The sequence below is a fragment of the Suricata suricatta genome, chromosome 8, assembly GCF_006229205.1.
Source record: "Suricata suricatta isolate VVHF042 chromosome 8, meerkat_22Aug2017_6uvM2_HiC, whole genome shotgun sequence".
Taxonomy (NCBI): domain Eukaryota; kingdom Metazoa; phylum Chordata; class Mammalia; order Carnivora; family Herpestidae; genus Suricata; species Suricata suricatta.
In genome coordinates this window covers 95,454,344-95,481,256 of record NC_043707.1, presented here as the reverse complement: position 1 = coordinate 95,481,256, position 26,913 = coordinate 95,454,344, and the positions used below count along the sequence as shown (strand labels likewise).

The following is a 26,913-nucleotide window of genomic DNA, read 5'->3' as shown; positions in this document are numbered from 1 at the left end:
TGGCAGGAGGTCTGGCTTGGCCATAACTCGTTTGAGCCTCAGTCTGCCAAACTATGCAATGGGCGGGGGCGTGTGGGCTGATTCTGAAGGCCGCCTTTGGGTCGTGTTTCTGCAATCCATTTCAACGCGTTCTTTCTTTCGCGTGTTGATTTATTCACAGATTCCTATCAGGAGAAGGCCTCCCCCGGCGACGGTCCCACCCCGCCAGCGTTTCGCCCATACATGGCCAGCCTCCACCGGCTGCTTTTTGTGTAAATAAAGCCAGGGCCTTCCGCCTGCAGGTCGCCGCGGGTCCCGCGGGCAGAGCAGGCGGGTGGGGGCGGCGGCACCGGGGCCCCCGGCGCAGCGCGGACCTGGGAGGTTGGGGAGCCGGCGCGCCCCTCTCGGGCGCAGGGCGGGGCGCAGGGGGCCACCAGCAGGAGCCGAGGGCGAAGTCTGTGGTTTGACAGACCTTCAGAGTCCCCGCCCATGAGCACCCTCATCCATTGACAAATACCAACCCTGCCAGGGGTATTCTCCCCATTTTAAAGACGGGAGACTGAGGCTCAGCAAGTTTAAATGGCTTGACTGGGTTCACAGGCAAAAAATGGCAGAACAAGGAATTCTAACCGGACATATCTGGTTGCAAAACCCAGCCTTTTCTCTACCGCACCTATCAGTGAGCTCCTAAAGGTCTTAACGGCAAAGAATAAAAAATAACCACAACGAATCCGATTAACAGCCGAACGGGAGCTGAAAGGGTCTTCCGGAATTTTCTTGGGTGTCTCAAACAGGGACTTGAACTGCAGGATGATCACGTATCGTTTTTCCTGGGTGGTAATTTTACTCCTTTTCAAATTGAAAATACAAAAGATGCTTAGTGAAACAAATAATGATGGCTAAGAATATGATGCTCTTATATTCATTTTAGCCAAAAATAGGGAACTTCAAAGAAATTTCGGGCTGTTTACACTCCGTTCACCTTTCGATCTATTGGGCAGGAGCATTGCTGACACTGTTTACACAGATGGGCAAACTGAGGCCTGAAGCCACTGAAAGCGAGAGGCAAAGCGGGGGCGGGAACCGCGACTTCCGGACTCTGGGCCAGCGGCCCGCCGCCGGGTGCTTTCTGCTGGGGGCGGGAGTCCTAGTTTGCAAATAGGTTTCCTCGGACAACTACCGCCGATCTTTGTCTCTCAGCCAGCCAAGTGGGGGCGATTCTGAGTAATGCAGGCTACCAGCGTGGCTGGGTCTAAAAGCGAAAGGGACACGCGGGTGACGGTCTGGGAGGGCGGTGGGTGGACATCTCCCGCGCCCGCGCAGGCGGGGCCACCGCCGGGGTCCCCGCAGTGGGAGCTCGCTGGGTCCTTCCGGCCATAGCTCTTCTCTGCTGTCCCCTGGCTGGGCGGGAGAGGGGAGGGGGTGCAGGACCCAGGACTGCCCCGGACACCTGGGACCAGATGTGTGTGTTGGGACAGCGTGTGAGCCTGGATTTAAATCCAATCCTGATATTTGCTAATTATCAGGCCTTGAGAAAATTATCTGCTCACTCTCAGTTTCTGTATCCGTAAAATGGGGGGTGGGGGGGAGGAACACTTACGTCATATAATTGCCATGAAAAGTAAATGTGTGCCTATCTGTAAAAGCCTAGAATATTTAAAAAAAACCAACAACAATTAAATGCTACGTTTTGCTCTTAATGTTAGGCGGGCCCAGGTAGGAATGTAAGTTAGGCTAATTAAGAACTCGATGACCTGGCAGGTGTACTTTCTTCAGTTACCCCACCTGGAAAAGAGAGCTTTATTACGCTGTACATCGCTAGGTGAGGGTGAGGACAGATGAGCTCCTCAGTATCTGGAAAGTCCACAGGTGTTTATGTTTGCAACTTCAAACATGTCTTCAGTGCTTAGTACTTATTAGCTTATTTAATGCTACAATTACAGTATGAGAGAGGTATCACTGTTGTCCCATTTCACAAGTAGGAAACCAAGGCACAGAGAGCTTGAGTTACTTACCTAAGGTCCCACAGCTAGGAAGTAGGATTTGCACCCACAAAATCTGGCTCTACATTCCATTTTCTTAACCCCTACTTGAATGTACCAGGCGTTATGCCAGGCCATGGGGATGCATCCAGCATGAACATGGAACAGTCACCTCCTTAACAAGGGCAGGGGTTCCTTTGTGAGTTTACTGGTCTTCCTTATACCTGCTTAAGCACTGCACGCACTGTATGGTATTTTTTGTGCATGCTGTGTTCATCTGGTACACAGAAGGTACTCAACATTGTTTGTTTCCCCCTTCTTCTGTGTTGAGGGGGAGTTAAAAGTACTTACGTGGAGCCTGGACATGAGGTGTGTTAGGTGTTGGAGTACTTGACGTCCATAGGTGCTTTGCACACCTCAGTTCCTCCTTTTCTGTACTTAGTGATCTTCCAATTACATAGACTGAAACAGCACACCCTTAAGGTTTAGACCTTTTAATAATAATAATTGCTTCTGCCTCTGAGAGTTACTGTCTGGGCTGTGGGGTTCCCAGAACTAAGGGTGAATTTACTGTATTTATCACTTAATCATTTCCCAGAGAGCTTATGACTATGACACCTTTAGTCAAAGCTGTAGAGTTCTCCCTCTCCAACCCTCCCCCGTGGGGTCCCCGTGATAACTCTTGCTGTAAGTGGCTGAAGCTATTAAATATAGAACGTAGATCTTCCTGCGATGCAAGTGTAAGCTGTCCTTACATTTATCGCTTAAATGTTATGATCACTTCAAGCTTGGCTTTTGCATTTGAAGCCTTGAGTTAAATGTGGAAAGTAAGAAAAAAAAAAAACCACCATCACGGTTAGAAATAAAAGCGTGCAGTGGGTAGGTTTCCAGAGTAATAAAAAGCAGCTTTAAATTTTAAAAGATTTTAAGCCTGGTTTGATTCCAGACAGCATACCCTAAGTTCCCATCATTCATCATGGGTACATTCTTCTAAAGGGTCAATACCACCTTTAGACAATTCAGGGAATTCGATTGATGACATAGTATTAAATCTTGAGTTTCTTCTTGTAAATGAGATGGCCTGTGGAGAGCATTCAGCTCATGGTAGGCACTCAGGGAAAGCTGTTTAAATCTGGGACTGGGTTGCAGTTAGAGACGTTATCCTCAACTGACATTTATTGGGCACCTACTATGTGCCGGTTGCTTGGAAGTCCATTGTTTAAAATAAACCCGACAATAAGCCTGTGACGAGAATATGCTGTAAAAGAAGCTGACAGTCCAAGAAGTTCATTCACTTGCCTAAATCACCAGAGAATAAGGGGCAGTCTGAGCTGGAATTTGGGTCTGACTCCAAGTTCAGTGTCTGAGTCATGGCAGCCGTCTTTTTCCTGTGTGCCTGCCTAGCTGTCAGTCATCTTAAAACTGGAGGCTAGAGGCAGAGGGGACTTTAAGATCAGCCCAGCCTCTTTGATAACCCAGGTGACCCTAGATAAGCACAAAAACCTCACATCCTTTTAATGAGTTTCTGATTCAAAATAATTTAAATATCATGATTCAAAACAAATGAAAGCAAAAGGACAAAGTTTTCAGCATGTTGTTTTTAAGCAAAATAAGCCTCGTTGGAGCCTCTGGTTCCAGCTCCTCACTCTGTCCCCAGTGGAGAGCTGCTGCTCTGACCCCCACCCCCAGCTTGTTTCCTTCCTGGGAACTGGAGCCCGGAGACAGTGACTTGCTCATGACACGGCCAGCACTTGAACTTGGGTCCGTCTGATTCCAAGTGTAGTGTTTTCCCTCTAAACACCCTGCTTGCCTCTCAGTTTGGTCTCTTCCCATGACCCATCACAGGGTCCACACTTCCGGCCAACTTTATCACCTGTATTTCCAGAATGTATCACTCCTCCAGGCCTTTGCTCAGACTGTTTCTTTCCTGGAAACGTTCACTCCCCGTGCCCTCCTGTTTGCTGGCTGACCTCCTATCGGTTAGGACTCTGCTAAAATGCAGCTCTCTCAACGAAAAGTGTTTTGGACTCTCATCTATATCCAAATAAAGGGAACTGATTCCTCTTCCCTGTCTGCCTATGTAGAAGCATCTCCTGGTATTTGTTAATATTTAAATGTTATTTGCAAGCCTCTCTCTTTTGCTGCCTCTTATCACTTTTGGCCTCCCTGAGCATCCATCAACACTACTACCAAAATTACGGTGTTTGGGGATGAACCACATCTTTATATTTTTTCAGCAGAAGATCTGGCATACAGCAAGCATTTAGTAAATGTGTGTCAAATATACACATAGACACACAGCTCACTATCAGGTTTTTCTTTTTTTTAACTGTAATAGTTTTAAGACTTCACCCAGGCTATCAGCTCTTATGTACAACTGTCCTCTGTTGAAGTAATAGGGAGCCATTGCAGGTTTTTGAGGTAGAGTTCCTTGATCCATAGAAACTTGCTCATGGATTGAAGCTGTAGATCTCGCAGTTTCCACGCCTTTGCTTTTATAATCTTTCTCTGGGAAGGTTTTATTTTATCAACAAGAGGCACAGGAGAAAACTTTTTTTTTTCATTAATTCTTTGTTTATTCCAAAAATATTGGCTTTCGTTGTCCAGGTTTTACTTGGAACCATGGGTATGATGAGCAAGGTAGAAAAAAATATCTCCTCTCATGACATTCACATTCTCCTGAAGGAGAAAGACAATAAATAAGTAAATAGTAAATATATAAGTTCAACTGGTAATAAACATTATGAAGAAAGATCAAGACCACAAACAATGGATGAAGTAGGGGATGGGCGGATTAGTTTAGATGGGGAGGTCAAGAAAGGCTCTTTGAAGAAGCAGCATTTTGACAGAACCCAGAATGCGGTGAGAGAGGGAGCCAGAAAAGGTTTGTAGGAAGTTTATTTCAAGCAGAGGAGGGGCAGCAAGTGTAAAGACCCTGAGGTAGAAACAATGGGGCCCATTGAGGATCAATAGCATGGCTGAAGTGACAGCATGGACAGTGGCTGGGGAAGGGGTTGGTTTGTTTTCAATGGCAACTGCTGGGGTCAGATGCCAATTTAATAGACGAGGTAAGACTAGCCTTAGCACCTTGTTCTGAATAAATGAATGAATGGAACATGGCTATTTAGCCAAGAATCAGACCAAACACCGTGGTTATATTTTTATAGCTTTTAGTCAGCAACAAATGAAGGTTTGTGGAGCAAAATATAAGAACAATATGATTTTAAAAATGAGTTTAAATGATCAAAGTATAGCAAAGAGTATGTTTCTGAGTATAAAATAGGTAGCATTCTGGTGTTTGTTCTTTATTTTTCTTAAAAATTTTTAAATGTTTATTTATTTTTGAGAGGAGAAACAGACATCACAGTGGGGAAGGAGCAGAGAGAGAAGGAGACACAGAATCCAAAGCAGGCTCCAGGCTCTGAGCTGTCAGCATGGAACCCGATGCAGGGCTCATACTCATGAACCACTAAGATCCTGACCTGAGCCAAAGTCCTGACACTTAACCCACTGAGCCACCCAGGCATCCCTAGTGTTTATCCTCTCTCTCCCTTTAAGCTCCAACTGGACTTTATTATTTTTTTTAAAATATAATTTATTGTCAAATTGGTTTCTGTACAACACCCAGTGCTCTTCCCAACTGCCCATCACCCTCTTTCCTCTCTCCCCCACTTCCCATCAACCCTCAGTTTGTTCTCAGTATTGAAAAGCGTTTATTCTTTAAAAAGGAATCTGCCTAATCCATCCCATGGTTGTTTTAACGGAAAGGTAAAAGTTACTTTCACTGTTGATTTGGGGATGGCACTGAGATGCCACCTGTAGAGGCTAGGTCGATTCACCTTGACCCTGCTGGAGGACTCTGGAGTGTGGGTGGCATCCCAGAGTTATCCTCGGCCTCGGCCAGGGAGCTATAGCACCTGATGTTTTTCCCAGGAATAGCTGTGGCACTGGTGGCTGAAGGCACATGGAGGTGGGGTACTCCCCTGCCCCAGAAACAATAAAAACGAATCCCAAGGGAATGTGGTTGGAACAGTGACATTATCTGATACAATAAGGATAGAATAAAAGAGGATGATCTGGAAGTTCTTTTGTCTCAGGTCTGCCTCATGCATGTAACATTCATCCTATAGTGATTATGGGATCCAGGACAGTTAAGGGAGGAGCAGGAGCCCAGGCCCCCAGGCCCTCAGGCACAGTTTGCAAACTTTAGGTTTGCTTTTACTCAGCCTGGAGGGCAGATAAATACACACTTGACTCCAAAAGGGCAGGGAAGGTGAAGGCGGAAAGACTGAGATTCGGATTCCGTCTTCATTTTCAACCATGTGGAGTGCTGTGTGAGCTTCAGAGTGTTAATTAACCTCTCTGAGCCTTGATGTTTCTCCTCTCAATCACTTAATAATTCCCAGGCCCAGACTTTTACCATCACATTGCCTTGTCTTTGTGGGTCGCCGATGGTGCCTAGTAAGTCTCTGAAACCACAAAAACGCTAACTTCTGTTTTTCAGGAACCAAATGAGCTCTGGCTTAGGATAGGGCATAAGTGATATTCTTGCTTTGTAAACCATTCGACCTTTATGTTTCTTGCTTTATTTCTTGCGTTTTCTTGGGGGGGGGGGGTCCGGTTTATTCCTAAGGTACTTGTCCCATGCTAGGCTGAATTACAATGAGTTGAGAGTTCCTTTCTTCATCAGGCTGTGATGGCCCCAAGAAGAGGCTGTGTGGCTAGCAGTTCTAGGCACAGGGGAGAGAGCACAGACGCTGGGCTCCGCAGATCTTGTTCGAATTTCTCTCTACTACCTCCTTGTGGTAGAACCCTGGACAAATCATTTAACTACTTCGAGACTCAGTTTCTTTATCTGAAGACCAAATATGGGTGCATATTATGGCTTTCGGGAAGATTGGCTACAATACGTGTAAAACGGTGCCTGGCACACAGTAGGCCTTACTGAGTAACTGCTGACCGAGGAAAGGCTCTGCCCTACATCACATTCGACCACGGACAGCATGTTCTCTCCTCGGCCAGCAGGAATGGGAAGGTGTTCACCGGAGTGGTGTATACCCCTGGCCACACGCCTTTTGCTCTGGAGAGGAGGAACATCTCATCTCTAAAATAGTTCAGACTTACCTGCAAAGGGTGATAGTGAAGATGACTGACTTATTACAGACAACTTAAAAAAGTTATTTACTTCTTCAAGTTTGCAACAGATAACGTACCCCCTTACTACCTGCACCGGAGGGGGCTGCTCCTACCTCCCCTCCTTAGTTCTTCGCTGGCTTACAAAACGAAGAGAAAGACAGGGTGGGGGCGATTGGGGGAGAAGATATGCTCTAATTACAGGGCAGTGGATGGCCGCCGCGCAGAGTTGGGTCTGTGGTTCTGTACGCGCCACCCACTCACCCACCCACCCTGGTGTTAGGGTGTGGGGATGTTGCCAGGGAAGGCGCGCAGAGGAGGAGCCTTTAGGCTGGCCCCCTCTAAAGGGAAGAGGAGGAGGGACTGTCAGTGTAAGTGACAGCGCCTGCCAAGGCACAGACTTTTCACACTACATGCGGTATTCTGGGAACTTCAAGTGGGAGGGTTTGGTTGGGGCAGAAGCAACAGGACACAGGACTTGTATTTAAAAATCTCCCAGGGGATGACCTCGAAGTCCCACTTTCTTGTAGGTTCTAGAGAAGATTCCAGCTTGTTGCTCTATTGTTCTCTGAGTGCAGAGCTTGGTAGAACCCTGTCTTGGCCCCTAGCCATTAGGATATTTCTCAGGGAAAGCCCTTGGACCAAGAAGTCTGTTTTTTCTTTTCTTTGGAAACTATGGTGCTCTTTGTGAAAACAAAGGAATTTGGATCCTGTTCAGGAAAAATGTAACCTACAAACAAATAGCCTTGGAAAATCTGTGCCTCACCCTCAGGGCCTGGGTCAGCGCAGAGAAAGCGAGCCCCACCCTCTGTCTCTTCTCGCTGGAAGCCACCTCCTTTTCCTCTTCTGTATGTTGTCTCTGGCTGCCCAAAGGGCAATGCCTCCTTTCCTTGCCTCTCCCTTCTCTCTGCGCAGGGCCCAAGTCTTTGCAAGTGCTCTTGCTCTGTCTGGAATGTTCCTCCCTTCCCTGTCTGCGAGCCCTCAATTGTCCTTGAAGACTCAGCTCTAACATGTCCCCCTTGGTTCTGATTTCTCAGATGGCCAGTGGCTTCCCTACTGTGTTGCTCTGGATAATTTAAAATTTAAATATTCTTCCCCCCCTTTTTACAGATATCAATCCCTGATCTTATTTTTTTTTTTAAACAACAGCAGTAATAATAGTTGCTAACTTAAACTCTTGTTATGTACCAGGCAGTTTGGTACATAATGTTACTCATCCCCCATGCAAGGTGCTTTGGACAGAAACTGGTACATAGTAAGTTCTCAATAAATGTGACTTATTATCATCCTCATTATTTACCTTAATACTCTTAGTACTTGCAGCAAATATAATGTTACATTATAACAACCAGATTACTTTTCTGTGAGCTGTTTAGAGGTAGTGACTGTGTCTTCTTTGTGTGGTATCTCCAAGCATGTGGCTATACAAAGGATATTTGGCGAGTGACTATTTAGCCATTGAAACTGATGACTGAGTGCAGAGATTTATAGCATGAGTATCCAAATCAAATTAAAGTAGCTGTAGGCTAAAAAAGTTAGGATGGAGAATCAGAGACTTTGGCTTAATTTTTCTTCCAACTACCCACTAGTTTTGTGACTTTGGGTAAATTAACTAATGTCTTCTGAACCTCAAACACCTATTTTTCAAAATGAGGATAACAGTCCCTAACTTGCCTTCTTCACAGGTCTGCCTTGAGCATCAAGTGAGCGTTTGTGAATTGTGAAGTATTTTCCATATGTGACACAGTTTTATTAGAATCATTTTGGAGCCCATTGCTATCACCATGATACTTGGGAGAACATAAGCCCAAGGTAGCTCTAGTTGGACAATATTGATATGGTATTTTTGGTTTTTGCAGCCTAGAAATGTAATCCCTTGATGTTTGGGATACCACAATTTCTTCTCTACAAAAGTGCATCCAAGGTATTTAGTTTCAACCTTTATAAAGGTTTTTAAAAGGCCTTGGTTTTACCATGTGTCTAGCCTAAATTTCAGTTACATTTCCTTTCTCAAGAAATGTTCTTCAAGAGTTATAATCAAACATTTCTTCTATTTATTGGAGCTAGATACTAGGAAGTGTAAGGAGGGATTAAAAGAAGTGTAAGAAATGATATTACTCTTGGGGCACCTGGGTGGCTCAGGTCATGATCACACGGTTTGTGGGTTTGAGCCCCATGTTGGGCTCTGTGCTGACAGCTCAGACCTGGAGTCTGCTTTGGATTCTGTGTCTCTCTGTTTCTTCCCTTCCCCTGCTTATGCATTTTCTCTCTGTCTCTCTCAAAAATAAACATTAAAAATAATTAACAACAACAACAACAACAACAACAACAAAGAAATGGTCTTACTCTCAAGGAGCTTACAGTCTCATTTAGGAGTCAAGATTGAGTCGTTGACTCAGCAAAGTATGCGCTCTGAGAAAGGGGAGACCCCCCCCACCATGTGTAGGTAGTTTGTGAAGCTTTCAAGGAGACATCAGGTCCTACGTTAAACATAAAGGAAGGTTAATATTTAGACTGCAGTCCTGGGAACATAATTCATAAGCCAAGTTCAGGGCCATTGACTAGTGCTGCTAACACTTTTTCTTTCATCAGCAGGATTGTTGACTTCTTTAGTTGTTGGTGGATTTGGAGGGAGATATGAGAAAACTTTAGTAATGTACTCATTTACAAATGTCTGAATCCAAAGAGCTGAATCCAAAATATTTTGTGGCTGATGCTTTCATGATACGAAAATAAAAACTCCCTACTTAAAAAAAAAAAATCAGTCATGACGTACATGTCTGAAAGATGTTTAAAGAAAATTGTAACACTTCAACATCAGCATTGTGATGACAACACCGTGTGCTCCTGGATCAGTGAGGCTAGCACACACTGCTAAGTATAAAATAATAGTAATAATAACTCAAAGATGAAACATTTAAATAATACACATTGTAAATAACTTAGGGGGAAAATACTAGAGAATACTAGCTCTGAAAATATATGTAGTGCAGCAAAAGCCATAGTCAGAGGTAAAATCATAGCTTTCATGCTTTCACTTAAAAATAATAATAGATGAAAAGAAAGCAATGAAATGTCTAACCTAAGAATTTAGAAAATGGGCAGTAAAGCAAAACCAAGAAACACAGGATGATTAAAAAAAGACAAGGGTAAGGGTGCCTGGGTGGCTCAGTTGGTTAAGCATCTGGCTTCAGCTCAGGTCATAATCTCACAGTTTGTGGGTTTGAGCCCCACATTGGGCTCTGTGCTGACAGCTCAAAGCCTGGAGCCTTCTTCAGATTCTGTGTCTCCCTCTCTCTCTGTCCTTCCCCTGCTCACATTCTCTCTCTCTCTCTCTCTCTCTCTCTCTCTCTCTCTCTCTTAAAAGTAAACATAAAAACATTTAAAAAGGAAATAAAAAATAGTAGGATTCATAAATATATTCATGAGCTGGTTCTTTGGGGGAAAAATAAAATAGGCACACCTATAGAAAATCTACTTAAGAAAAAAAAGGGGAAAAATGACTGATATCTGAAAAGTTTTTATAGTTTGTAAAGCATTTTCCTATGCCTTATCACTCTTAGTCCCCAAACTAATTCTGTGTGCTATATATTTGTGTCCCTATTTTGCTACTGATCAAATTGAGGATCAGAGAAGTGAGATTACTCTTTAGGGTCACACAGCTTGTGAGTGGTTAAACCATGATTTGAACCCTCTCCTAATTTTGTTGAATATTCTTCCAATACTCTCAGAGCATCCTCTCAGGCTGAATATAAGAAAGGAAGAGTGAAACATTTAAACTGTCTGTATTAGTTTCCTGTAGCTGCTATAACAAATTACCAGAAACTGAGTGGGTTAGAGGGGAGCCTGGGTGGCTCAGTCAGTTAAGCATCTGACTCTTGGTTTTGGCTTAGGTCATTATCTCATGGTTTTCTGAGTTTGAGCCCCAAATCAGGCTCTGCGCAGAGCCTGCCCCTCCTCTACTCATGCTGCCTCTGTCTCTTTCAAAATGAATAAATAAATAAATAAACTTAAAAAAATAGAAACTGGGGATGGTGGTGGTTAGAACAGCAGGGATTTATTCCATCAGGTCTGGAAGCTAAACATACAAGATCAAGGTGTCAACAGTGCCACACTATTTCTGGAAGTTCTAAGGGGGAATCACCCACTGTTTCTTCCCAGCTTCTGGTGGTTATCAGTAGTCCTTGGCATTCCTTGGCTTGCAGCTTCAGGACTCTGATCTGTTCCTACATCTTCATGTGGTGTTCTCTCCTGGCGTCTTCACATTGCCTTCCCTCTGTGCATAGGTCTTCTCTGTTTTCTTTTCTTATAAGATGTTGGGGTTTGTTTTCCAAATCTACAATTTTCCTTTCAGCATGATATTACCTTCACTTGTTTAATTGTATCTGTAGTGACCCTGTTTGAAGATAAAGTCACATTCTGAGATTCTAGGTGGACATGAGTTTGGGGAGGTCATTATACAGCCCACTATAATGTCTTCTTTCTTATGATTGTATTTTCAAGAATCTTTATTGTGCTCCATTCACATAGCAAAGCTGTGCATACATGCATCCAGGTGCCCCTGGCAGCCAGCGATAATTTACTGAGTGCCTAAAATGAGCCAGGTACTGGGGTGCCTGGGTGGCTCAGTCGTTAAGCATCTGACTTCAGCTCAGGTCATGATCTCATCGTTCGTGGGTTCGAGCCCCATGTCGGGCTTTGTGCTGACAGCTAGCTCAGAGCCTGTAGCCTGTCTTGGGATTCTGTGTCTCTTTCTCTCTCTGCTCCTCCCCTGCTTGCACTGTCTCTCTCTGTCTTTCAAAAATAAATAAAAGACATAAAAATTAAAAAAAAAAAAAAAAGAATAGAGATGCGGTCTGTCTTGTCACCAAAGTATTCCTGGCACCTAAAGCAGTGTGTGGCACATAACTGGAATTCAATTGATACTAGTCAAATACACGAATTAATTACCACAAGTCAAAAAACATTTGAGCTGAGCCTTGAGGACTAATGCAGCATTTTGACCATAAGAGAGTGGAGTGTGTAGTAGAAGTTTCCAAAAATAGAAAACTTGGATATAGTAATTGGCAAATATGATGTTTAAGGGAACCTTTTCTTATGGCTATTAATAAAATTCTTGGAGAAAGCCCTTGAAACAGTAAGTCTATCATATTTCCTTTATTCTTTTTTTTTTTTTTCCCATCCTGCAGACCCTCCTCTGCCTTCCTTTTCTGCTTCTTTCCCTTTTCTCAGTTGAAAGAGGCAATACTCTGAGGAAGGGACATCTCTAGAAGCTTTTTCAGGGCAAGACTGATTGGAAAATAAACCATCCAGGAAAACATTATGTTTCGAGATACACTAAGGTGCAGGTGGAGTGGAGAAGATGTGATTTTGCCCAAGGACAACCCGTCAGGGTGGTTGGAGTGGTGTGAGAGAAGGAAGAGGGGAAAGGGCATCATGGCGGAGAAGGCGCTTGGGGCCACATGGTGAAAGGTCCTGTCCCAGAATCACGGTGCACCATTGTACTCCTCTGCCTTGGGTCACACAGATGTTTCCTACTGGATTCTTGCTTGCAGAGGACAAAGTGTGAACCTTACCTCTATGAGGGAAAGAGAACCTGATTGAGCAAGCACTGTGTGTCAGACACTGTTGGGTGCATTTTATATGTATGATCCATACACATGCATTTTGAAAGAAGGAATTCTTAATCTCATTTCTCTCTCTCTCTCTCTCTCTCTCTCTCTCTCTCTCTCTCTCACACACACACACACACACACACACACACACACACACACACACACACACACAAAGCCAGAGGCTTGCAGAGATTCAGGGACTTGCACAAGATGTGGGACTTGATAGCCAGATTTGGACTCAGGTCCATCTGGCTTCACAGCAGTGGTTTTCAACCTCCCATCTTTTTCATACATCTCAGTTAATGAAAGCAGAACTTTCCCACTTCGTCCCTCTTACCTCCTGCCTTTTCTCAACATCAGTGGATGCTTCATCACCCAATATTTCCTTCCTCTGGGCTCTGAGCACCCTGTTCTCCTTGGAAACAAGTCAGGATCATGGTATCTCTTTGACATTAATGGATTATTTCAACCTGGGCAGACTCCTAAGACTCTGATAGTCTTCAACTTTCATACTTCTTAGGAATATTTCTAGCAAGTGTTTGTGTACTATGAAAATGTGCTTCTTAAAGGGTATGCAATTTCCCACAGTAAGAAGCTGTGGGAACCTTGTGTACCTAAGCAGCCAAATTCTCTCTCTCTCTCTCTCTCTCTCTCTCTCTCTCTCTCTCTCTCTCTCTCTCAGTGCTCATAGCCATGATTTGTTAACAAAACAGAGAAAAAAAGGAGAAAATCTAGATTCCAGTCATGGCTCTGCCATTTATTAGCCATGGGACTGAAGTTCCTTTACTTCTTTGGGCCTTGGTTATTTTATCTGTAAAATGGGTGAATTTTACTTGCTTGGTTTGCCTCACAAAGTTATGCTGAGAGATTACCTTGAGTAAAGTTATCATATATCAGAAAATGTAAGACAAAGGAATGATGTTAGCTTTAGATTCTTTGTGGAACCAAGTGGGCAAAAATAAAACATGAAGTATTATTTTTATTTCTTGGTCATTAGTCAGTTCATGTAAAAGAAACCTGAACTCTATCTAGCTTAAGCCAAAAGAGGGACTTTATTTGCTCAGATAAGTCAAGTGCAAGGATAGCCATCCTCAGGAATGGCTAGATCTGTCTCCAGTGCTTCCGGTACACCCCTGTGTCTTTGACCTCCCTGACTTATTGCCTATTTGCCTTATTCTCTCCTGATGTTTGTGAACTTCTAGAATAGTTACCAAAGCTTCAGGCTTGTCTTCCAACTTTTGTGAAGTCTTTTTAAATTTGTAAAATACAATATATACAGAAAAATACATAATGATGTATGTATCATTTAGGCTTCTATTTTTCTCAGCTTGTTCTCAGAGAGGGAAGAGTGTTTTGGTAGAGCGTGAGGTAGAAAGGTCCCATGGAAGCCCCGTGATTGGCCTGACGTAGGTCACGTGTATGCCTCGGACAAATCACTGTAGCCGAGTGTGTGTTACCACTGGCCCATCTCAGGCCTCGGGCCCACCCATGTGGCCAAGGGGCACAGAAAGCACAGTGTGGCTGCGCCCATTGGTACCTAAACGATTGGAACTTAAACAATAAAAGATGGCAAAAGGCGATTCTTCTGCAGATTTCTGGTTCCTTCAGGATGCTCTAGTTCTGGGAGTGCAGGCCTGCCTAGAAGTATAAGGTGGAAACCTTGCACTGATTACACTTGGGATGTCTTCTACTCCTGGCTTCAGAGAAGTTGGCTAGGTGTAATGTACAGAATAGGCACCTACTTACCTTGTCAAATTTAAGGATGGAGTGAGATGAACTGGCTCACAGCTGAACTCTGACCTGGGCTCATACGCATGCCACCACAGCAGGGAAGGCAGACATTCAGTAAATGTCTGTGCGAAAGAGAAATGCAGAGCACCTGGCAGCACATAAGAGAGACCAAAGGGTGTGCTGATATCAGCTCAGTGAAGTGTCATGGGTGTGAGGAAGGCCTTCTGGGTAGTGGGACTAGCAAGTGCAGTAGTCCTGGGGTTGGAAAGAGCGTGCTAGAGGAAGTAAAAGAGGGCCGGTGTGTCTTGGTAGAGAGAATGGCTCAAGATGAGGCAGACAGGAGCTGACTCAGGCATCTCGAGACATACTAAATGCTAGGCCCACAGTGGGCACTTACCAGTGCTCTCTCTTCATCTGTGGCCATATTTGGCCTCTGCTCATTATAGGAGGCCTGTGGCCATATCTGCTCATTATAGGAGGCCTGTGGCCATATCTGCTCATTATAGGAGGCCTGTGGCCCACATCCCAAGCCCACCCCATTCTGGTATGGCATCTTCTTTAAGAGCAAAACAAGCAGTGGAGAAATAGTTCTCAGCAACTGGGAAACAGTTGTAGGACCATTTCCCTCCTTTCAAAAGAGCTAAGCCCTGCTGCTAATAATACTTATTGTTAATGTTAATCATCATCTTTGACACCTCTGCTGCCACAGAGCATGTCGACCTTCAAAGCTCTCAGCAGCGATAATTACACCTCCCAGTTCCCCTATGAAAGAGGTAACCCAGGGTTTGAGTACAGGATGAGAAGCCATAAAGTCCTGAAAATCAGACTCCTTCTCTATGGCCTGGAGCAGAAAAAGGAACAGGCACCAGAAAGCCCCCCTTGGCCCCAACTGTAAAAAGGGAAGGCAGACAGGGGTAGGGGTGGAATCGTGGCCTCCCAGGTGTGCTGAGACATTTAATTAGAAGGTACGAGGAGGTGTGCTTTCATGAGGGAATGGGCTGCGGAGCACTGCTTTTCCAGACTTCAAATTCCCCTGGAGGCAGACAGAACATCCGGGTTCAGACACAGGGGCTGGGATGAAGGAAGGGAACGGGGGTAGTGAACCCTTCCCATGAGATGGCACTTGTCTGGCTTACAGAAGGCCAGGCAAGGCCAAACCACAGAGCCACCTTGAGGCAGGCAGGACCAAACCCTGATTTCATTCAGGTCCGGTCTCCTCCTGTGCTGTAGTGCTCTATGGGGCCAGGATCTGTCCGGTCTTTCATGGCTCAGAAAAATCTCCCCAAGGTTTTGCTTGGGCTCAAATATGGCTTTTAGTTTGGTTCTGTGCCCTTTCGCCCTGGCCCTCCCTCAAATGCATCTCTGTAGCATTCACTGTGCCTTGGGTCTTGTGTGGATAGTAGGCATATGATCATGGAGAAACGGCCCCAGCCTCATGGTTTGCTGGGGAAGTGGAAGCCCAAATAGACAATTTGAATTCAGGGTGATGAGCTGTGGGAAGGAAGTGCAGGGAATTTGGGATCCTGGAGGAAGGGCACCTGTTCTTTTTCTCCCTGGAATGTGCCTGGTGCGCAACAGGATATTAAGATGTTGGAACATTGACTGCCGGAGGTGAATGGTTCCTTCCTGTCCCCTCCGCTCCAGGTTCGGGGAGGCTGAGAATACTTTCTAGTCAGCATACCAAGCTCATCCCACGGAGCCCACTTCTTCTCTGGCAAGGAAGCCCTTCCCAGCCGCCCTAGCCTGTGCATGGCCATGGCCCCTGCTCCTGGAACCCTCTAGCTCTGAGTGCTTGCCCCGACCCTTGGTACCTCCAACTGACTCTTGTTTCTGCACATCTCTTCTGATGAAGTTTTATGTTCTGAATGACAGAATGAAGAGCAATAGCTACAATGCCTTGGGTTTGTTTAGAACTTTGCAATGTTCCTCAAGTGCGGTCATGGCCATCCCCCTCGTTGCATTCCTTCAGATGGTCCTGTTTTTAAGAGGGAACTTAGGCTCAGAGAGTTTAAGACATCAGTTGGGTAACCCAGCCCATTGCTCCCACCTGTCTGCCTCTCAGTCTCGTACTTGCTCTCAATCTCATACTTGCGGGTAGACGAGCGGAGTGCATTAGCATCTGGGGCATGCCTGCTATCTACCTGCTAAAGGCTTCCCATGTGTGGTTCCATTTAATCTGCATACCAGCCCAGCAAGGGTAGTGTCATAGGATCCCCGAATAGAGAAGGAAACTGGAGCTTCAGGAGGGAAGGTCATTGGCCAGCATCCCACAGCTCACAGGGAATGGAGCTGGGATTTCTCCTAGCACGGCCTTAACCCCCAGCCTCTTGGCTACACCATACTACTTGCTATTTATCTTGGTATTCATCTCTCAATGCCAGGCATACAGTAGGAGCTTAGTTGAGGGTCTGATTGATTCATTTGTGTTCTTCTCTTTCAGCCTCACCTTCTTGTTCTCAGCAGGGGCACGCTGCCGGGCAGGGAGGGGGTTTTGTCCCTGGTGCATTGGCCCCACAGGCGCAAAAGAAAACACCAGTCCCTGACTGGGCACCTGCTTTTTTTTTTTTTTTTTCTCCCTGGAATGTGTCCAGTGAGGAACAGGATATTAAGATGCTGGACCACTGACTGCCTGAGGTGGATGGTTCCTTCCTGTCCCTTCCTCTCCAGACCTGAATGCTATTGGGGACAGTTGCACAATAAGAGGAGGGAAAGCTCTGCCAACCAGAATATCCTCTCCCTTGGCCAGAGCCAGTTACTCGCAGTCCAGGCTTCTCTCTTGGGCTCTGTTTCCTCAGCCATTGCAAACCAGCACTCTTGGGTCCAGTTCATGACTTTTGTGTCTCTTAGGGATCATGGCTTTCTTATTTACCAGGGCATCCTCAGGCTGTCTTCATTCAGTGTGCATCTTCTGGGCCAGGCATCTCTAGGAGTATAGAGTTGAACACAGCCTCTACCCTTGAGGCATTCCCTGTCTGGGGGCTGGGTGGGGGGAGGGTTGAATGCTTCACCTAGGGTAAAAAGGGTGATCAAAAGCAAGGCCAGGGTCTTGCAGATTCATGAAGCAGCAGCACCTGAGCAGCCCAGTGAGGCTTTGAGGGGAGTGGTGTCCAGGCTTGGTCTTAAAAGATGCAAAGGGATTCTCCACGCAGAGATAAAGAAGGAAGGAATTCGACAAGGAGGGATTCTTACCCATTCATGGGCCCTGGTGCCTCTGAGGATCCACATACATACATGAGTTCTGTGGGATTGCCCCAGAGCTGGGAATAGCTTGCGTCTCTGCTGTTTGTGTGGCCAGGCTCCTCACGCGTGAGCATCTCTAGCCTCCTTGACTAGCACTACAGTTCCTCATTTCCTTGTCATCTCTGACCATCTTTCATGAACCTGTTCCATTCTGACAATGTCCTTCAGAAAGGGTGGCCCAGTCGGTTAAGTGTCCGACTCCTGGTTTTGGCTCAGGTCATGATCTGCCAGTTTCGTGAGAGCCTGCTTGGGATTCTCTTTCCCAGTCTCTCTGCCCCTCCCACCTTGTGTGCACATGCACGCACTCTCCCTCTCTCTTTCTCTAAAAAATAAATAAATAAAACTTAAAAAAATAAAGGAGCAGCTGGTGTGCTTAAGGACCCAGTCTTTGTGATGACACTAGGCCCAATTGTGAATCACGGCATTGCTACTTACTAGCTGGGAGACCTTAGGCAAATTCTTCTGAGACTGTTTGCTTGTGGGTAAAGCAAGAGGGTCCTATGCCCCGTCTGTCTGCTGGGGGGTTTACGTTTGACTGTGAGGGCAAAGAGCTGACTCGGAGCTCGACACAAGGCAAGTGCTCAGTAAACACCCGCTGTGGCCATGTTCGAAGTGTGCGGCCCAGAACTGCATCCGAGCTGACTGGGGAGAGCCTAGCCAGAGCTGCGTGGTTACCTCCCGCCTGAGGTAACACTGGCCTATTCATGCAGCCGGGGATCACGGTGGCCCTTTTGGCAGCGAGGCCCTTGCTGACTCACCCCAGGTTGTCTGGTCCCTGGAAGGCTTCGGCCTCATTTTCAAGGGCTGTGCTGCTAAGTCACATCTCCCCAACCACTTGCTGGAGCCATTGGTGTTGAGGAGTCTTGTCCAGGGCCTGACATTTAGGCTTGTGAAATTCTAGCGCAGGTACATTTAGTCCATCCATCAAGCCTGTCTGGAGTCTGGTGCTGCCTCCGACCATTTGCCTGCCTGTGTCCTCGCAGCGTTTCCTCACTGCTCCATTCATCCAGCAGACTAAGGCTAGAGGAGATTTTGCAAAATGCTGTTTTCCTCTGACTCCTCTCCTGTTCAAAATCCTTTAAACTCCTTAGCCCAGCACACGAGACCCCTTTTGAGGTACCGCTGTTCTACTTCGAGGACTTTTCTTGTCTGAAAAGGGATAATAAGCATTTCTATATCATGGGATTTTTATGAGGATTAAATGAGTTCATGTTGCAAAAGCGCTTAAAAGAGGGCCCTCCAGAATCGGGAGTCTGGGATCTGATACAACCTGCAAACTAATAGGTCAGCCTGGCACAACTTCATGGCTGCTCGGTCAGGGAGCTAGCAGGGGTCAGATTCCCAGTGCTTTCTTATGCCCCTTCCCTTGCTCCGGCTCCCATGGGTGCATGAAAAAGGCCAGGTGATATCTGAGATCCGGGGGTTGCATTAAGGAGAGGAACCCTGAGCTCCAGGGACCAGAATTTTTCTCAATGGACTCCAAGAGAAACTGCTCCCTGGTATAGAGAGGCACGTTGCATCTTTCATGTCTGTTCGGATAAGACCATCCTTGAAGGATGGTCTGGAACAAAGGCTGTCAGTAGCTCTGCTTGCAAAATGCACAGAAACACGGGAAACCTGTGGAGAATCGTCTCCCAACAAGAGCCACAGGGGTTTAAATGCTTTGTAAGCATTCAGCCATGGCGAGGACGACCGTGGTGCCGGCGTGGATGCTTTGCTTCGTTCAGGACGCTGTCTCTTCTCACGGACGCCTCAACATGACTTCTGCCCTTGGTGCTTTTTCGTATGCGGCCCCTCACGCCTCCCCAGCCTCTGCGCCCTGCTGTAGTGTCTCCGACACATCTCTCCTGGCCTCCGCCCCTTCAGACGGAGCTCCCCTCTCTCCACTCTGACAGTGTCATTGTCTCCTTCTCTCAGCACTTACCAATGACTGTTTCTCTCCGTTCAAGACCTTTGTGAATCTCTTCGCTTCGTGTGGAAGTCCTGCTTATCTCTCTTAAACTCCATGTTTCCCTTTGTTCATCAGTTTAGAGGATGCTTCCTCCAGAAAGTTTTCCTGATCGCTCTTGGACCTAGCCTGAATGAGGAGCTTCCAGCTGCTCCCGTGGTACCAACGGTGACCCCTAAGTGGCATGTCTTGCCCCTTGAGACTTGGAAATTCTAGAAGACCCTTGGGTCTAGCATCTGCCATGGAGGCCGGCACACAGATACATTTAATTAACATTTACATATAAATGAATGATTCCATGAATGTATGAATGCCCATATCACATATTGACGCAAATTTAACAAACAAGTCTAACCACGTGGGAAGCTCCTGGAAAATGTCCAGTGGTCACAGACACTTCAGTGTGTGTCTAGTATCTGTGGTTTGATGGTCAAAATAAGCAGTGGTCATTATTCTCCCTTTCTGATGTGTCAATCTCACCTTGCTTTAAAGGACATATTTGAGGCCAAGTGGACCTGGTTTGAGAACATATAACATATATTGTCAAAGATATTATTCATCCTGACTTTATATAAGGGAAAATTCTAGTAAGCCTCCTCAAAAGCAATTTAAAAACCATAAACTTCATGTTCCTTTAACTTAGTAAATATCAAACTCATTTCATTCTTAATAGTCTACAAAATCAACACTCGTTTAAACTAATGGTCTGTTTATAGCATTCATGGCAAGTTTCGGATTGCAAATGCATTTTTACAGTGGCTTTTGAAGGTTGCTATTGGAAAGAATGACAGAGTAGTCACTGTGAAACCTTGCGCTGAGCTTGAGGCCAGCTTCCAGTTTTTCCACAATATGATAAAATTGCACCAAAGAATGGCAAACTTAGAGACTCAAACCAGGGAATGTGGGTCCTCAGGACACTTTTGGAGGCAGAGATCACAGTGGCTAAGACCAATGCCTGGGGGCAGAGGTACCTGCGTTCGAATCCTGCTTCTCTTGATCACCAAGCCTGAGTTTTTTCCCTTATAAAGCCAAGAAAATATGATACACAGCAGAGGATTGTCATGAAAATTAAATGTGGTAACATACGTTAAAAAAACCCAGCATTGTATATGTGGCACATAGTGAGCTGGTAAGTGGTAGATGTTCATTATTACTAAATTTATATTGAGGAAAACCCGAATTTGTATCCCAGCTCGGACGCTAACAGCTGTGTGCTAGCATCTCAAGCTGAGGGACATGAGGACTTACCTACCTTCCATGAGGCTCAGTGTTCTCATGTGTAAGGTGAAGACAATAATAATGCCCAGATCACGGGGCTGATATGCTAATAAATTGGCAGATGATAGGGAATCTGCTTGAGGAAAGTAGGGTGAGCGCTCAGTAACTGTGAGGTTGAAAAATAATGATGATAATAATAATTACTATCCCTGAATCTTTCTTTTTCTCCATTGTAAATCTGAGAATGTTGGTATTGCTTCACAGTTTCAAGAATGGGAAATACTATTTATAAAGCCCCTTAAGCTAAGGTGGGCACATAGTAGGTATTCAAGAGATGGAGGCTATTGTGTCCAGCCCCTCTTCCTCCTTCTGCCTGGTTTCCAGCTCCAGATGAGTGAATGCAGCAATTTCAGTTTTTGGGGGCCTCTCTGACAGCACAGGGTGGGGGGTGAGGGGGCAAATGAAGGCTTCATCAACTGGAAACCGCAACCTGGAAGTGAACTTTCCTAATCAGTGCTGCAGGATTCCAACAGCTGGTTCTACTTTGAAATCAATTGGAACCCCCTGGGCCCCTTGCTCTTTCTCCGAGAGGAGCAAATGCCATCCCAGAGCTGGGATTTAGAAATTTGCTACACTGTATCAGAAACAGATCCTGCCTCTGGCAAGGTCAGGGTTGCTCAGGCCCAGGCCCCAGCTCTGGAGCCCCCACAGCCTGCCAGGTGGCCTCGGAGGCTGGAACTCTGGCCTGAGGTCAAGGCTGCCCGTTCATCCGACTGCCAACAAGCACTGTCCTGTCGCCTGCTGCCTAGCGTTAGGAACAGCCACCCAAACTGCCCAGATTTCCATTTCAAAGGGTGAGTCAAGCTCGGATGTGGAGAGCATGTTCAATAACAATTTTTAGGATATGAGTGTTAGAGAGTAGCAGCAAGAATGCACTTGATTTGGAAAGGAACTGCTTCCTAAATGCCTGCCTTGTAATTCCTTCCAGCTGGCCCCGTTCTGGTGGGCCCTTGAGGGTCTTCAGAGCCCCCAGAGTGGCCAGCGCTCCCCCCGTGCTGCAGACACCAGAGGATGTTGGCCAAATGGTTGTTTCCCCGCTGCCTGAGGCTGGATGTGTCATCAGGGGAATGAAGGCAGGCAGGCTGTTCCTTCCTAACAGCGTTCCTTCCTAACTCCCAGTTTACCAGCCGTGTGACCTCAGGAAAACCCCTCGCCTTCTCTGTGCTTCTGTTTCCTCATCCGAAGAATGAGGGCTAGGCTACATGCTCTTGAAGCTTCCTTGGAGTGCTTTCGTTTTCTGATCACAAGTGATCATAGATACTTATCATTGCTCAGTGAATGAAAAATAGCACCTGCCATTAATTAAGCAGTCACGTTAGGTGCTTTAATGGATCAATGAATGAATTGCATGAATGAATGCAAAGTCTTTTATCTCTTTTGGAAAAGAGAGTTAAAAGGGAGGTAAAGGGATGTTTTGAGCAGCTATTATGTATTAGACACTATCTTGGATGCCTTAACACCTTGTGTCCTCTTTTCAAATTGGTGAGTATTATTACCACAATTTATAGATCCTTAAAGGAAGGGGTAAAGGAACTTGCCACATAAGTATAGCCAAGAATGTTAACCCAGTTGAAAATGGTGTACGGATCTCTTTTTTCCTGGATTTTGAGATCCTTTCCTGAGTTGCTGACAAACAGGAAGTAGTGCTCAGGCCTGAGGAGGTTCTGAGTAAAGTCTGGGTAAACCAGTCAAGGAGGTCTTTGAGACCTGCCTGGAGAAAGGCAGAGCCTGGCCCAGAGTGCCCAGGGGTGGTAGAGCCCAAGCTCATGAGTCCCCAGGCTCGGGTCAGCTGTGTCTATGGGGCACCTCTGACCCCTTTCTTCAGTGGAGGATCCAGTGACATGGGTGGTAAAAAGGTACCTTGGTGCAGCCTCTGGAGAAGTGGGAGGACATGGCAGAAAGGCAGGTAGAGCAGAGGAGGAGAACTCCGTCATCCCGGATGCAGAAGACTGAGGCCCAGCGGCGCCTGGGTGGCTCAGTTGGTTGAGCATCTGGCTTCGGCTCAGGTCATGATTTCACGGTTCGTGGGTTTGAGCCCCGCATCAGGCTCTGTGCTGACAGCTAGTTCAGAGCCTGGAGCCTGCTTCAGATTCTGTATCTCCCTCTCTTTCTGACCCTCCCCTGCTTGTGCTGTCTCTCTCTGTCTCTCAAAAATAAATTAAAAAAAGAAAACAGAAAAAAATTAATAAAAAAAGAAGACTAGGGCCTGGAATTCTGGAAACTAGTTTCTCCTTGGGCAGGGCACCCCACTTGCTCCTGTGTTGGTGTGTAGACTTGGTGCTGGCCTCCAAAGTCTCTGGGTGGGGGGAGGCCCATGCCCATTTTATAAACTGGGGGATGGGCACACACATGCCCTCACACCCCACCCTTTCCTCCCCACTGGTAAGGCCTCCAGAAACACAATGAATTTTATGGAACATTCTGATGGTAGTCCCAGGGAATATGCATTTCCTGGTGAGAGCAGAAAGGAGAACCCAGAATGTCTTGCTCCCACGTAGAAGACATTCTTAGCTACAAGCATCTGAAATTTGGTTAGTCATGTTTCCTTTATTCAACAAATATTTGCCATGCTCTGACTTTGAACCTGGCACTTCTCAACACTAGAAGGCATAAAATAGTGAAAAAAAAATAGAATTTATCACGGCCTCTGTGGCCCTCTGAGCCTCACTGGAGGGTGGAGTGGAAGTAGGGAGAATGTTAGTTTCCTATAGATACCATAACAAAATGCCAGAAACTGAGCATCTTAAAATAACAGAAATTTATCCTCTCCTGGTTCTGGAGGCCACAAGCCTGAAACCAAAATGTTGATGGAGTTAGGCTCTTTTGGAGGCTCTGAGGGGGAGTCTGTTCCAGGCCTGTCACCCAGCTTCTGTGGCTCCTGCAATCCTTAGTATTTCTCCCCCCCCCTTTTTTTTTTTTACAGGTACATCATTCTAATCCCTCTCTCTGTCTTCATATCTTCTCCTCCGTGGGTCTTCTCTCCTCTTATTGGGGCACTGGCCACTGGATTTAAAGCTCACTTTGATCAAGGATGGTCTCATTTCAAGATCCTTGTCTATACCTACGAAAGTCTTTTCCAAACAAGGTCATATTTATCAGGTGTCAGGTGGGGATATCTTTTGGAGGGCCCTGTGCAACCCATTGCAGGAGGCAAGAATAAAATTTAAAAAACAAACGACATAATTGCACATTGTGGTTAGTGGTGAGGTGGGAAAAGAAACCTAGAAAGTTGTGGAGTGGAGATAGGACTCCTGTTGAATACTTCACTGCTCTGAACCTCACATTCTTTATCTGGACAATGGAGAATTATAATGGCTAACTCACAAAGTTGACATAAGGATACAATTGTGTGAGAGTTAAATATATGATTGTTGATGGAAAAATGATGGAAATGTACCTGGCTCGTTGTTGTGTATAGGATTTCTTCTTCCACTGGCATCAAATTTTCTTCCTCCTCTTTCATTCATTCATTCATTCATTCATTCAATATACTGTGAGCCTTTATTCTGTGCTAGACTTTTTTTTCTAGGCTCTCTCTGGAGATCTTCAGGGACCAAAATCAACAAAAATTTGATTCCTTCACTGAGCTTACATTTTCATAATTGTGATGGTTAATTTTGTCAACTTGACTGGGTCACGGGATGTCTAGTGTGTGGTCAGAAATGTTATTTGGGGTTTGTCTGCGAGGGTGTTTTTGGACAAGATTACCATTTTAAACAGTGTTTAATGGGGTGCCTGGGTGGCTCAGTTGGTTGAGTGTCCTACCTCAGCTCAGGTCATGATCTCACAGTTCATGAGTTCAAACCCCACATATGGCTCACTGCTGTCAGCACACAGCCTGCTTCAGATGCTCTGTCCTCCTCTTTCTCTGCCCCTATCCTGCATTCTCTCTCAAAAATAAATAAAGCATTAAAAAAATGTATTTAGTTTTGAGAGAGCCTGACATGGGGCTTGAACTCATGAACCATGAGATCATGACCCAAACCAAAATCAAGAGTTAGATGCTCAACTGACTGAACCATCCAGCCACCCCAAGATTAACATTTAAATTAGTAGACTGAATAAAGCAGATTACCCTCCCTAATGTGGGTGGGCCTCATACAATCAGTTGAAGATCTGAATGAAACAAAAAGATGAACTCTCTCATGAGTAAGAGAAAATTTTATTTGGTGGACTTTGAACTGAGACATGAGCAGTTTTACTGCCTTATGACTCACACTGAACCATTAGCTCTGCCTGAGTCTCCAGGCTGCTAGCTTTCAGACTTGAATTAGCACCGTTGGCTATCCTGATTCTTTTTTTTTCTTTTATAGTTTATTGTCAAGTTGGTTTCCATATAACACCCAGTGCTCATCCCAACAAGTGCCCGTCTCCATGCCCATCACCCCCCTTTCCCTCTCCCCCTCCCCCATCAGCCCTCAGTTTGTTCTCAGTATTCAAGAGTCTCTCATGGTTTACCTCCTTCCCTCTTCTCAATGATTTTTCCCCCTTCCACTCCCCCATGGTCCTCTGCTAAGTTTCTCCTGTTCTTCTTATGAGTGAAAACATATGGTATCTGTCCTTCTCTGCTGACTTATTTCAAGTAGCATGATATCCTCACGTTCCAGCCATGTTGCTATGAATGGCCAGATTTCATTCTTTCTCATTGCCATATAATACTCCATTGTATATATAAACCACATCTTCCTGATCCATTCGTCAGTTGATGAATATTTAGGCTCTTTCCATGACTTGGCTATTGTAGAAAGTGCTGTTATGAACATTGGGGTACATGTGCCCCTATGCATCAGCACTCCTGTATCCTTTGGGTAAATCCCCAGTAGTGCTATTGCTGGGTCACAGGGGAATTCTAGTTGGCTGTCCTGATTCATAGGCCTTTGGACTCAGACTGGAACTAAACCATTGCCTCTCCTAGGTCTCCAGCTTGCTGGCTGTAAGTCTAGAGAATTGTCATGCTTTATGGTCATGTGAACCAATTCCTTTAAATCTCTGTCTCTGCCTCTCTCTCTCTCTGATTCCATTTCTCTAGAGAATCCTGACAAATGCAGTCATAATCATCATAATATCCTTTGTATTTGTCTAGCCCCCACTTCATCTGTTGTCTCCTTTTTATTCACAAAGCAGCATTGTGAAATAGGCAGAACAACGATTGTGAAAACCCCCATTCTACATGGGGAGAAACTGAGCCCTACTGAGGATTCCCTTTAACAGCTACAGCACAGGGCTGATCCCTGCAAAAGAGAAACATCTTTGTGTCCCTGTAGCTGGAGAACATGTAGGAAGCTGGATGGAAATGTACTCAAGTCAGGTTTTCTAAACCTCCTTAACAAGGGAGCCACATTTTAATTGTTACCATTTTTCTTTTTGCAACCAGGGTGGAGAAGCGGTTACTTTCCTCTTTGATTTTCAGTATAGCATTGGTCATCAATGAGAAGCCTCTTAAGATTCCCTCAGGGAGAAATAGGAACTGCTAAAATGTGGGCTGAGCAGGTCTTGTGAAATAATAGACATGCAAAATCTCTCAGGAAAACTCCAACTGGACTTTAAAAAGAAGTCTAGGTGAGTCATGGGAACTCAGGTTTAAAATGCGTGCAGAGGGGCACCTGGGTGGCTCACTGGGTTAAGCATCTGGCTTCGGCTCAGGTCATGATCTCACGGTTTGTGGGTTTGAGCCCCACGTCGGGCTCTGTGCTGACAGCTAGCTCAGAGACTGGAGCCTGCTTCAGATTCAGTGTCTCCCTCTCTCTCTGACCCTCCCCTGCTCTCTCTCTGTCTCTCAATAAAATAAAATACGTGCAGAATTTATCAATTTCAGCCCCTTCCTTACACAGCAACAATAGCAACAATGACCCAGAACGGTCAGCTGGCTTCCCAAGGTCCACAGGTTGAAAGAAGTCATTGACATTAGTGGACTTCCAGTCCAGTGCGCTGTTTATTATATAATGCTCTTGTAGTGAATGCGAAGTCTGGCCTCCCGTTCACCCAGGCTTGAGGTCATTTCATGGCA

The 26,913-nt window shown here is 45.6% G+C and overlaps 1 long non-coding RNA gene across 3 annotated transcripts in view; it reads left to right on the top strand.

The window, feature by feature from the left end:
- Positions 1-26,913, top strand: part of LOC115299315 — a 70,858-nt gene that overhangs the window by 10,417 nt on the left and 33,528 nt on the right. The gene's annotated exons all lie outside the window — the stretch shown is intronic.